The following is an 11697-nucleotide window of genomic DNA, read 5'->3' as shown; positions in this document are numbered from 1 at the left end:
ATGCTGGGACAAGAGGTACTCACTACCATCTCTGAGGATATCAAACTTATATGTAGAATACATGGGTAATGCAGATGAAACAAATGTGTGCCCCAACTGCAGCTCCGCAGTGAGGGTGAGAGCTATACACATGTCCTCACAGTCACTGCAAAGGGAAAGAAACCACCTCCTCTAAGCATTTACCTACTAGCTTTAGGATTTGGAGTATTTTTAAGCTGTCAAAGCAATTTTTTTAAGCAGACAGGTTTGAGATAGTTTCTCAATATGTAGCTGGGGGTGATCTCAATTCATGATAGTCCTGTCTCAGCATTCAGCAGGCTGGGATTACAGTCATGCCCCACCATGTCTAGCTCACAGCAATTTTTCATGCTGCCCAATGTTGACTCTTCTGGAAAATATTCTTGCAATTTTATTTCGTAATAAAGTTGTTAAGTTGCGGCTCTTAATAGCATTAATAACTAATATTCAGGGGAGATTAAAGGATCAGAATGGTGCAATTGAGTAAACAAGCTTGCTTATAAGGACACCTAATTATTATAAGATAGAATATAATTAAGTGCTAAAGTTGTGCAGTACAAAGAGAGTAAAGGCTACAGATTGTCTAAGGAGCAAAGCAAAGGACCACGTAGTTCTGCTGGACAGAGTTGGGGCAATTGAATTTTTGAAAAATCAAACAAAATTAAAACAAGACAAATTCATACAAGGTTTACAATACTGCCCAGCTTTTGCAGTTGGTCTTTTACAGACACGTAGCTTTTATTAGACATTTTCACCTTTATGGATTCCTTATACTTATGTCTCCAATGTACTGACATTTGGATGGTAGGTTAGTAAGGAAGACAAAAATGGTAGTTAATCATTTTTTGTGTGTGTATGTGTGCTTATTGTGTAGCCTAAGGCATTTCCTCTCACTACTACTCAATTTTATGTGATGAGTGTTTTGGTCCCATATTACAGGATCAGTGGGTTCCTGGAGCCTGACACTCAGCTGTGATTCTCAATAAGAGACACAGTGGGAAGCCATCTGGAAGTTTACCTTCTGTACTCCCCACTGCAGTTGGAGAGGGATCGTTCAAAAAAAAAAAAAAAAAAGCCTTGCTATCACCCAAAATTTTATTCCAGGTTTTTATGACTGTTTAAGGAGGAGCCAAGGCTTTGTGGGGCTATCAGAGAGAATGTAGACATTAACCTGAAAGTGCAGTTTGACCTAGTGAACAGTATTTTGGGAAGTGGCATCCCATGAGCTGTGAACAGACTTAGGGTGAACTCTACCAAAAGGACTGGTCCTCCTATGTCACAATGCTGCATGAGGATGACATCATTCCACTTAATATGGATGTACACACTTCACTTGCAAGATGAGTCGTTTCAGAAAAACTGGAGAATTAGGCCTGTTGAGTTCAGTTATTGTTGCCACCATTTTTCTTATCCCTCTTTCACTTCTGTCACCAATACAACTTCCTTTGTAGACTTAAATATCAACTGTGGAGACTATTAGAGAAGAGAGGTTGTAAAAAAAAGGAGTATGGAGGGGGATGAGAGAGGTAGTAGGGGTTACATGTAAGTGTATACCTTAAATGTATGAGTGAAAATATATCAACTAACATACAGTAATGTGGAAAAAACACCTTTGACTTCCTTCTAGGGACAGTTCTATGGGCCAGAGAAGCAAGCAACCTATTAACTCATGCAGATCCTAGTGTATACTAGCTGGACTACCTTAATACATAGTCCTTTGCTTTTTGGTGGTGGGAGTGGGGTAGGGATATTTACAGTTTTTTTTTTTTTTTTTTTTTTTTTTCAGAGAAGATCATTCATTAGATGAGTCTCAAACCTCTGCTGATGAAATTTCAGATCTGTGGCATTTGGGTGGTGGCAATGACAAAGCTGATGACACTTGACGTGTATGGAAGGACAAATATGTGCTAGGCACTGAACTAAGTACCATGGTGGTGTTTTAAAATTTAATCTTCATGACAGTTTCTGCAAGATAGGCATCTCTGTGCTTCTGGTTAAAGTTGATGGGAGTTTGGATTGCTTTCCCAGAGCAAGTTTGACCTGATCACTGCCATCTTTTCATGATCGCCTACACATGTGCATGCTAGTTAGCATGGTAGTAAGTAGCAAATATTTGAATTTGAAGGTAAAATAATGCCTACACTATACTGAGCAAACCATTAAGTTCTAAGATGAGATGACTCACTCATCAACATGAAAGACAAACCTAAGTCTATATTTTGATAGAAAAAGGCATTTCAGCTATTCCCTAGAGAAAACATTATATATTTCAGTGTTTGCATCATGAACTGCATCACCATGAAAGGTACCATTGTACCATTGGAATGATTTTATTCAAATTAGTGTCTTATAGACAAAATAGTGAGAGTGTTGGTTAGTTTTTGCCAAGTAGAAACAAGCGAGGGGCATGTGGAAAGGGGGGACTCAACTGAGACATTATCTGCATCTGAGTAGCTTGTAGGCAAGCTGATGCGGTCATTCTCTGGCTTGCTGCGGAAGGACCCAGCCCACTGAGAGTGCTGCCACAGCCTGCTCAGGTGTTCCTGGAATGTATAAGGAAGTGAATTGAGCAAGCCATGAGGGAGTTAGCCAGTAAGCAGCATTCCTTCCTGGCCTCTGCATCAGTTCCTGCCTCCAGGTTCCTGCCTTGAGTTTAGGTCCTGAGGTCTCTGAATAATAGGCTGTGAAGAGGATGTATGAACAAACAAATCCATTCCTCCCAATTAGCTTTTGGTCATGTTGCATAGCACAGCAATAGAAAGCAAACCAGGACAGTGAGCCTAATCAAACCAACTGAACCAATTATTAGACTTTCTACCATTTTTATATTTCCTTGATTGAAAAATATTCTGAGATAACCTCATTCATCTAACTTCAACTTGCCCACGTTTCAGATATATGCCATTGGTTTCCCTGATTCATTATGCACTGGTTTGAATCTTACCTACTTTCTCTTTTATTTTAACAGTTATACCTGCCCTTTACTGCCTAAGCCCTCTGGAGCTCATTCTGTTTCTTGGCTTCACTGGTGAGCACTCCTAGAAACAAAGCTGAATTGTACATCAGACATCCATCCACTTGGTGAGTGAGATCATAGCTACAATTTTGTTTTCTTCTGCCTTGGAGTGTACTTTCGTTGTTGTCCAAAATGGTTTCATATTGGGCTCAGGAGAGAGCGTGGCCAAATATGCACCCGAAGCCAGGTGTTGTGTGTGTTTGTTCGCTTTGTTGTTGCTGGGTTTTGTTTGCTTGCTTTATTTTGTTTTTACATTTATTTCCTTCTTTGTCCTATGTATAAAATAATTTGTTTTGATATCTTTCTCTCTCTCAAACTCTGCTCTCAAACCTCCCACTCATTTAAAGAACTTTATGATGCCTCACCTTGCATGTGTGCTTAACTTCTACCTAGCTAGATGCCTGAGGCCAGCCCCTGGTCCATATTCTATCATACATTTCTCCCACTGCACATTTATTTGACATGTCACCATGGGAGTTCATGGGGATGGTTGTGACTAGCTGGAAAACACACAGTTTCCATTTTGTACACTGCAATAGCTTTTGCACGGGAACACTTGGCTCCCCTGATTGGTTTAATGTGAATCTACACAGGCTTCATACAGCAAGTCAAAAGGAATTCATTGAGTTTCCTTAGGTCTTAATTAAATCCTCTGTTCTTTCATTGCCCTAGACTGTCATTCTCAATATGTTGCTGTGTATCATCCTGCTCCACATATCAAGTGTTTCTGTGCAGTCCTATAACAATTGTTCTCATTTTAGTGTTTTGTTTTATATTTATTCATTTGATTAATGATATTGGAGACCAAATCTGGGATCTGGCACAAAGTAGGAAAATACTCTACCAGTGACCTTGTCTTCTCTTGTTTTTGTAGATCTTGATTTTATCTTTACATATGTCAGAGCCTACCAAGATAACTGATTTGGGGGTGGAATACTTACAGGGTTCCATGGAGAGGCTTTAACATATTATATAGTTCTTACTTGCAGAAAGGGAGTCTGACTTAGACAAACGAAGTCTGCCTACTTTCAGTAATGTGGATATGGACAGAGGTTTTGTGACTAAAGTTAGGTAGAAGAGATGCGTTTTAAAAGTAGCTATTAGAAAAATGAAAATAAAAGCCCTTTAAGAAATTTAATCCTTTCTCTCTTTTCTGTGGTAGTAGGTGAGATGGTGAGTATAGATGTCTTATGAGGCCGTGGGAGTAGGAATGGGCTTAGGCACAAAGCTGATGTCATGAATATGCCCAACAAGAATGCGTTCCTAAAATAATACTACTTAATGCATGTGATTGGAATGGTTTAGAAAGTACAAATAAAGATTATGGGATGGTGAATGCAACTCTCAAGGAATCATTAAATCGAATGATGCAATGAAGGGCTTGAGCTAGTCCTTCCGCATCTAGTTAGAGGTAAGTTAATGTCTGACGCTGACAGCAAACCTAGCTTCCTCTTGCTGGCAAAGACTTGAAGTCCAGACATTTATTAATTATTCTCTCATCTATCTTTCTGCCAGGGCTGAAGTGCCACGTCTCCCCCTTGTATTTTTTTCTGTGTGTACAACTTGCATAAGAATTTTCTGGTAGACCAGTTAACAGTTCTGTCTAGACCTTACTGTGTTTTCATTCTGAGAATGGTTCCCAGTTGAACAAACAACGTTCTGCATAAATTAACTTTCCCGTCAGCACAGTTGTTCCCTCATTTTGGAGGTAAGATTTGAATCAGCTGTTCCTGCCAAAACTGGTCAGCGGGCTTCTCTCACTTCTCTCCATGGGTCTATCAAGAACCTGTCACCCTCTTTTACTCTAAGCATCCTTCCCAGTGACCCTCTGTGAAAGAACCCTGTGTCTATTTTGCGTTAGTTCTTAAGGAATGTAATCAAGTGCTTAGGAAATCCATTAGACATGTTGAGTTGTCAATTTTGGAAGAGATGAGAGTGCGCGTATGCTGAAACAGACCTAAGACTCTGGCATGTTCTGTACCACCCCATCTGTCCTCCCTAGGCAAGTGGCAAACTACAAAGCTACCTAGTCAGAGAAAGGGAGTTTTGTGGGGTAAGACCTGGAATAATGGGAACTGGGATAGATTCTGATTCTGGAGTCCCCCTGACTTCGTCACAGCTGGCAGTCATCTGCTGGTCTGCTCTCTGTCGCCATCATCTGAAACTTGTCATGTAATCAAGTCATCTGGCTTGGTTTTCTAGCAAACAGTGCAGTGTGGTTTTGTGATATATATATATGGAGGCTAAGGGAAGAGGCAGAGTTTGGTAAATAAAGACAATGAATAATAACCTGTGGATCTGGGCAGGAACAGAAAAGGTTACAAAGTTAGAGACACTCTCTGGGTATTAAATGCAAATTACAGAATTTCCAGCTAAGGATATCAAAGCCTGAACTTATTGCTAAGATTCACAGATGTTTGTCAGCAAGCAGCCTAGCACACTGCTTTGCCAATGTCTTATGTTTTCTTATCATTTTTTGATCTCTTATTATCATTTAATTAGGGCAGCATTTTAATCACTCATTGCTGAAACTAAAACTGTTTTATATTTTGGCTATCAGGCAAGCTGGTGAGTGGGGCAGGCCCTGGCTTAGAGAAAACTACTATTCATTTGTGGAAAATAGTCTCCATGCAGTGTGGTGGGATTCTTTGAATGATATTGAACCTATTTTCAAGATGCCTACCTCCTTAAAGGCTTCTACCCTCTGCTCTTCATTTAGGGTGTCACTTTCTGCCCCAACAGGATGAGTGAGCATGGCTCCTCAGTCACGGGGAGGCTTGGTTAGTCCCCTAGTGTCCTGCTATGTTCCCTCTTCCTTGCCCCTGCCCCCTCTGGCATTTCCATTTTGCACGGTGGCTCATGCCTGAAGTTTCAAGTGCTATGCTCTTGCTGTGAAGAGTCAGTGTCCAAAGCTAGACAGCTTTTCTAGCCAAGGATCTATCTTAAAGCTTTCTATGCGAGCGCTTCTAACTGGGAGCGCTGTATCAAATGTTGCTGACTACCATTTGGCATCACGTAAAACACTAGATGTAAGTATGGATCCTGCACGTACAGACTTCAGTTCTGAGGCCATCAGCTGGGCTTCCAACCAGACCAGGATAAAATACAAGAAGTGATTTTAGGAACAAGAAGAATATAATTTGTAGCTGATTTTTTTCACTAATTAGAATAAGATGCAGAAGACAACTGAAAACCAGAAGAATAAAGCCCCCGACTTTTAAAGATTGCTTTCACCAAAGTTAACAGTACAATCTATTTCCCCCCAATTGCTTATGCTATTTAAAAGTAATTCCGCTTAAAAAAAGGGGGAAAAAAGTATACAGCATATGTTTTAGGCAAGTGTCCGGCAGTAGATGTGGGGTAGACTTTCTTCCTTATCTGTAGACTGCAAGCTCACATTCTCATCCCCACCCCCTCATCTGAAAGGTGTACAACACTCACTAGGTGTTGAATACATAAGTGGAGATGTCTCTTTTTAAGAAATGAGATTAACACATTTTTTCCTATAGCATAAAATATATTTCGGTATAAAGGCTGCAATTATGAGCACCATGTAGAAAGTACTGCATTTAGCTGCCTTTTCCATCTCCTTTTCTGCCAGCAGAGAAACACCCTTCCCGTGCTGCAGCTAACCTTTAAGATCAGCGCATTTTGAGATGTTTTTTCCACACTGCATGCCTGAGTTGCCTTTGAACACTGTAAGATTTACGGCAGGTTCCCTTTACGTGTTTCACACTCTCTCACACAAAGTCAGGCAATATTGTGTATTTCACAAAATATTTTCATGGAAATTAAAGAGTAAAAGTCACAAAATCAGAACTAATATATAATGTTTATGATGCTTTAAAGAAGCAAGTATTAAGGAGAAGAGATAAAGGAATTCTAGATCAATGCCACGTGCATACTCTCATTGTTCCCTTTAATACAAGTCGGTATGCTTTATGCATCAAAGTCTTTTCAAATCCTGAAACCAGAGGCCCCATTAGATTAAAAAAAAATTCTAAGTTTGCGCAGCTAGGAAGGAAGGAAAAAAAAAAAAAAAAAAAAAAAAAGAAAGAAAGAAACATTTTTGTCCTGAAATCTGTTTCTCCAGATCATTAACCACTATTTACTACTTAGCATTTTTGGAGGGTGGGAGATAAGTATTATGTATAAAATGAGCTCATTCTAAAGAAAGGCATATTATAAAGCATACTAGCTAATAAGCTATGCCACAGTAAATTAATCATATATGTTTTTAAATGATGAATTGTTTAGCTTCTATCCCAATCACCACTTCTGTTGAGGTGGGGGGTGTGCTGATCCTGTGTGCTGATTTTCTTTGAAATGCAGTTCAGAGTTTATAAGCTTTTGAGTTTGTATAGGAACTGGTAGCCACAAGGAAACACTTTAATTAGTTTCTTTGGAAAATTGAGACAGAATCTTTGAGTGGCTCTAGTAACTGTTGAAAAACAGCTTTAAAAATCATAGTTCACATTTATTTCTATTTCATTAACCCTTGGTAAATCGGGTGAACAAACACTATGGAATTTGATAACTAAAAGGATTTAATGTAGTACTAAAAAGAAAAAAAAAGAAAAGAAAAGAAAGAAAGAAAATGAGTTCTATATGACAAGTCTAATTTGATGGAAACAATGACAGATGGAAATTGAGGATTAAAGTGTCAATTTATTATAAATTAAGTACAATTATACATAGTACAAATCATTCCGGAGTCAAAATATTATGCTTAAAGTGATTGGTTATTTGCTTGTGTTTTCATATGTATGTTATGTGTGTATTGATGTTCGTGGCTGCACACTCTGCTTAACTAAAAACAAGGCCACCATCGAGGCACGGCAATAAAGAATAGAAGCGTGTAAGGTCTCAGTCGTATAGAGAAAGGGAGTAGATGCAGGGAGCTCTCCCTTCTGACAGTCATTTTTCCATACCATCTCCATAAGCAAGATATTAACAAACATTGAAACATTGTTTCTAGGGAAAATGAAGGGTGAGGGAACATATGAAACCACTGACGGCATTTTCACCAGCCAGTCCTCAGATCTCCACAGATGCCTGCCCCACACATGTTTGAGAATCACAAACTGAAGTGATAACCACCCATAGGCATAGCACGGTAGCTCGTGCTTGAACAAAGCTTGCCCAACATGTGTACATTCCATGTGGGCTGGGGAACACTGCAAAGCACAGGGGCACTCTGCCCAGTGCCCATTTCCAAAAGTAAATTCACCAAGACATACACATACACACACACACACACACACACACACACACACACACACACACACAATGTGAAAACAAAATAGTGACACTCACCAGATCATGGAAAAGACACTCGTTTTTGTAAAGTGAGAAAGGCAAACCTGCCATAGTCATGCACGTTTGGCTAAATGGACTTTACACTACTCTGTGCCATGAGTCTTGATTTACAGATTACAAACTTTAAAGAACTTGAATATCTTTATTAACACATGGAAACTGTCACACATGTTTTTTTTTCCTTTTAACTCCACAAACATCCCAAACCCCTTCCTGATCTACTGATCTACTGCTACTAACTTCCATCCACTCAGTTAAAAAAAAAATAATAATCCAGTGAGTCCAGCTTCTGCTGCCCATGTACTCCTAGTTGTAGCCCATCCACCAAAGCATGGTGGACCTCCCAGAGACCACTCCCACCCTTAAAATAAGGTGGCTCTTATTTGCCTGGCAGCTATCACCTGTCAATAGGTCTCAGCTATGGGTGGGGTTCATGCCTGCCTCTACCCTCCATGCTGGTCTGTGGCTTGACCCTCTGCAGGTCTTATGCGCACTGTCATAATTGCCATGAGTTAATATATGCAACTGCTTTGTTGGATCCAAAAAAAAAAAAACCAAAAAAACAGTATTTGAAAATAGGTGATCTACAACCTCCGGCTCTTGAAAACTTTCTACCACCTCTTCCACACTGCTCCTTTAACCTTGTAGGACGGCATGTGATATTTATTTAGGTCCCACTGCAGACAGAGGATTCCTGTCTCTTATTATATGTCTGTTGACAAGTTGTGAGTCTCTGTGTTACTCTCCCTCTATCTCCAAGAAAAAAAATATTTTTGATGGGGGTTTTAAGATACATTAATCTGTAAGTTATCTGTCATTAAAAGTTGGCTTAATCCTATGCTCACATATGTTATGGGAATAAACAAAGATTTTCTAAAAAGACTTGAGGTGGTCTCCATTAAATGTAGCCTAAGCTGGCTCTGCCATAGAGGCCAAGAATCAGTGATAATAGGTTCTAAAAGTGAAATTACTATGCTTTGTAAAGTATTCCTCTCTCTCTCTCTCTCTCTCTCTCTCTCTCTCTCTCTCTCTCTCTCTCTCTCTCTCTCTCTCTCTCTCTGTGTGTGTGTGTGTGTGTGTGTTGGTGTGTCTGCGCCTATGTCTGTGTGTGTGTCTGTGAGTCTGTGTTTGTGTGTTTTTCCATTGCATGCCATGGAATACCTGTGGATGTCAGAGAACAATGTACAGAAATCAGTCCTTCCTTTCCACCAGCCAAGTGGGTCTCAGGGATTCACGAAACCCATCTAGCTTGACATCAAGACCTCTGAGCCACTGAGCTGTCTCCCTAACCCACACATAGCTTTCAATGAGTGAACAGAATAACATATCCTGACCCCACAAATGAGGAAGGATGATGTTGCCTCTCTGGATCATTCTGACTTGATAACATTCTTTAAAAAGTTTATTTGCAAAGTGTATCCCTGACTTACTTGATAAACAAAGCTCCAATCAAAATGTGAATATTTACAATATAGTATATAAATTGAAAATAAAGTTCTGTAACTATATAGAGGAAACAAATTTTTTTTTTAATGCTCAGGTAGTACAAAAAACTCTCACATAGTCTTTCATCTAAAGTTATTTCTTAATTAGGTATATTATCCATAATACTCTAAATTAAATCGAGCCTCTCACACTTAGGCCCCAATGTCTTCACAAACAATGCAGTGAGCACAGGAACATGCAGATCACATGGAGGTTCAGACAGGCACCACCTCAGTCATCCTACATGACCTAAAGTGAAAACCTGAAGTGTGTGTATTTTTAAATCTTTCTTGTTATTTTCATCTATTCCACATCTTCTATTGTTAAGTCGATTTTACACACTGAAAAGAAGATAGACTATGTCTGACGTTCTGTTATTTTCTTTTTATAACTAAGATGATTTTTAAAAATATTTAAAATATAATATGCCATATATGGCTTCCTATGTCAGTTGTTAGATAATGTTTAGGTTGATAGGCAGACAGATGATATAGTTAGATAGGTAATTGGCATGTAGATTACAGACAGCTGATTATATATGGATTGATAGATTACAGATAACCTTTAGTCTGGGCAAAGTTGTAGTTGTAGGGATCAACGACCACTATTCATGTTAACAATAAAGTGCTAAGGATCTTTAAAAGCTTCTAGATTTGTGGGGCTGGACAGATGGCTCTGTGGCTAAGAGTGCTACCTGCTCTTCCAAAGGATCTGGGTTCAATTCCCAGCATGTGTATGGTGATTTACAACCACCCGTAACTCTAGTTGCAGAGAATCCACGTTCTCTTCTGTCTTCTGTGGACACCAAGCACACATGGTGCACAGAAATACACGCAGACAGAACACACATATGTATAAAAATAAATAAAAATGTAAGAGACTTATAAACTTTGAACCTGCTATTAATATTTTATATGAGAAGAATTAATATTGTGAATATAGTGTGTATATATACATACATGTTTATAAACTTACATAGACACACACATATATTTATATATGCATGACTATATATCAAGATGTTTCCATCCACATAATGTAAAATATACTGTTAGAAAACATTCTAATATTATCCGGTATGGGTTTCATCATGTAATGAACATTGAAATATTATATATCACTGAAAAATGAATATTATAAAATATTGTATTAAATATATAGAAATTAAATTATATGTTATATGTGATTGCACTAAGGACATATTAGAATTTGTTAATAGTTTTGAATTCTGAGGACAGAAGTAATAACTCATTTTAACTTCTCAGGTATGTTCCCTGCCCACTTACAACTTTACATCATAATTTTATGTTATTACTGTAGTGAACACACTGGATAAATATTAGAATGTGGAAATGCTTTGGTTCCATGGGGCCAATTCTCTTGAAGAAGCCATCCTGTTTGTACCCAAATTGTGGGTCAAGTCCTGTGTGTGAGGACTTACTGTCTTCCAGCAGAAGAGGGCGCAGTTTATAAACAGCCCTGTGAGGAGTCAAAAGAAACAGAACACTTTTAATCTGCTTGTTCTTGAGACAGTATTTACCTTTCCAACAGCAGCTGGCTGACACACCATCTCCATTAAGCCATTTACGAAGCCCTGTAATGCCAGATCGCTAGAGACAGAAGGATTTTTTTAGTTCAAAGGCTCTTTGAGATATGTAACTTGATCCTGTCTCATATCACGCCAAAGCCTTTGTTGTTGTAGTGCCACAGCATTTGCTTGGCAAGTGCAAGATATGGGGTTCAATTCCCAATAGTGCCAGGAAACAATTAATTCAAGACAATTAATGTCCTAAATAATATTCTAAATATATTTCTTTGCCTTTTAGAGGTATATACTGTGATAATGTAAGTTTTTTTTT

At 38.8% G+C, this 11697-nt stretch overlaps 1 protein-coding gene across 7 annotated transcripts in view; it reads left to right on the top strand.

The window, feature by feature from the left end:
• The first annotated feature begins 2984 nt into the window (after positions 1–2984).
• The window catches only part of Tenm2 (teneurin transmembrane protein 2), a 1156123-nt gene continuing 1147410 nt past the window's right edge, over positions 2985–11697 (top strand). For all 7 annotated transcript variants that reach the window (XM_051167370.1, XM_051167369.1, XM_051167371.1 and 4 more), the window contains exon 1: positions 2985–3099. The gene's annotated coding sequence lies outside the window, so the exon portion shown is untranslated. The remainder of the gene's footprint in view (positions 3100–11697) is intronic.

The sequence above is a fragment of the Acomys russatus genome, chromosome 25 (assembly GCF_903995435.1).
Source record: "Acomys russatus chromosome 25, mAcoRus1.1, whole genome shotgun sequence".
NCBI classification, from domain to species: Eukaryota; Metazoa; Chordata; class Mammalia; order Rodentia; family Muridae; genus Acomys; species Acomys russatus.
The sequence above is the reverse complement of the archived record's forward strand: the minus strand, read 5'-3'. Positions and strand labels throughout refer to the sequence as shown.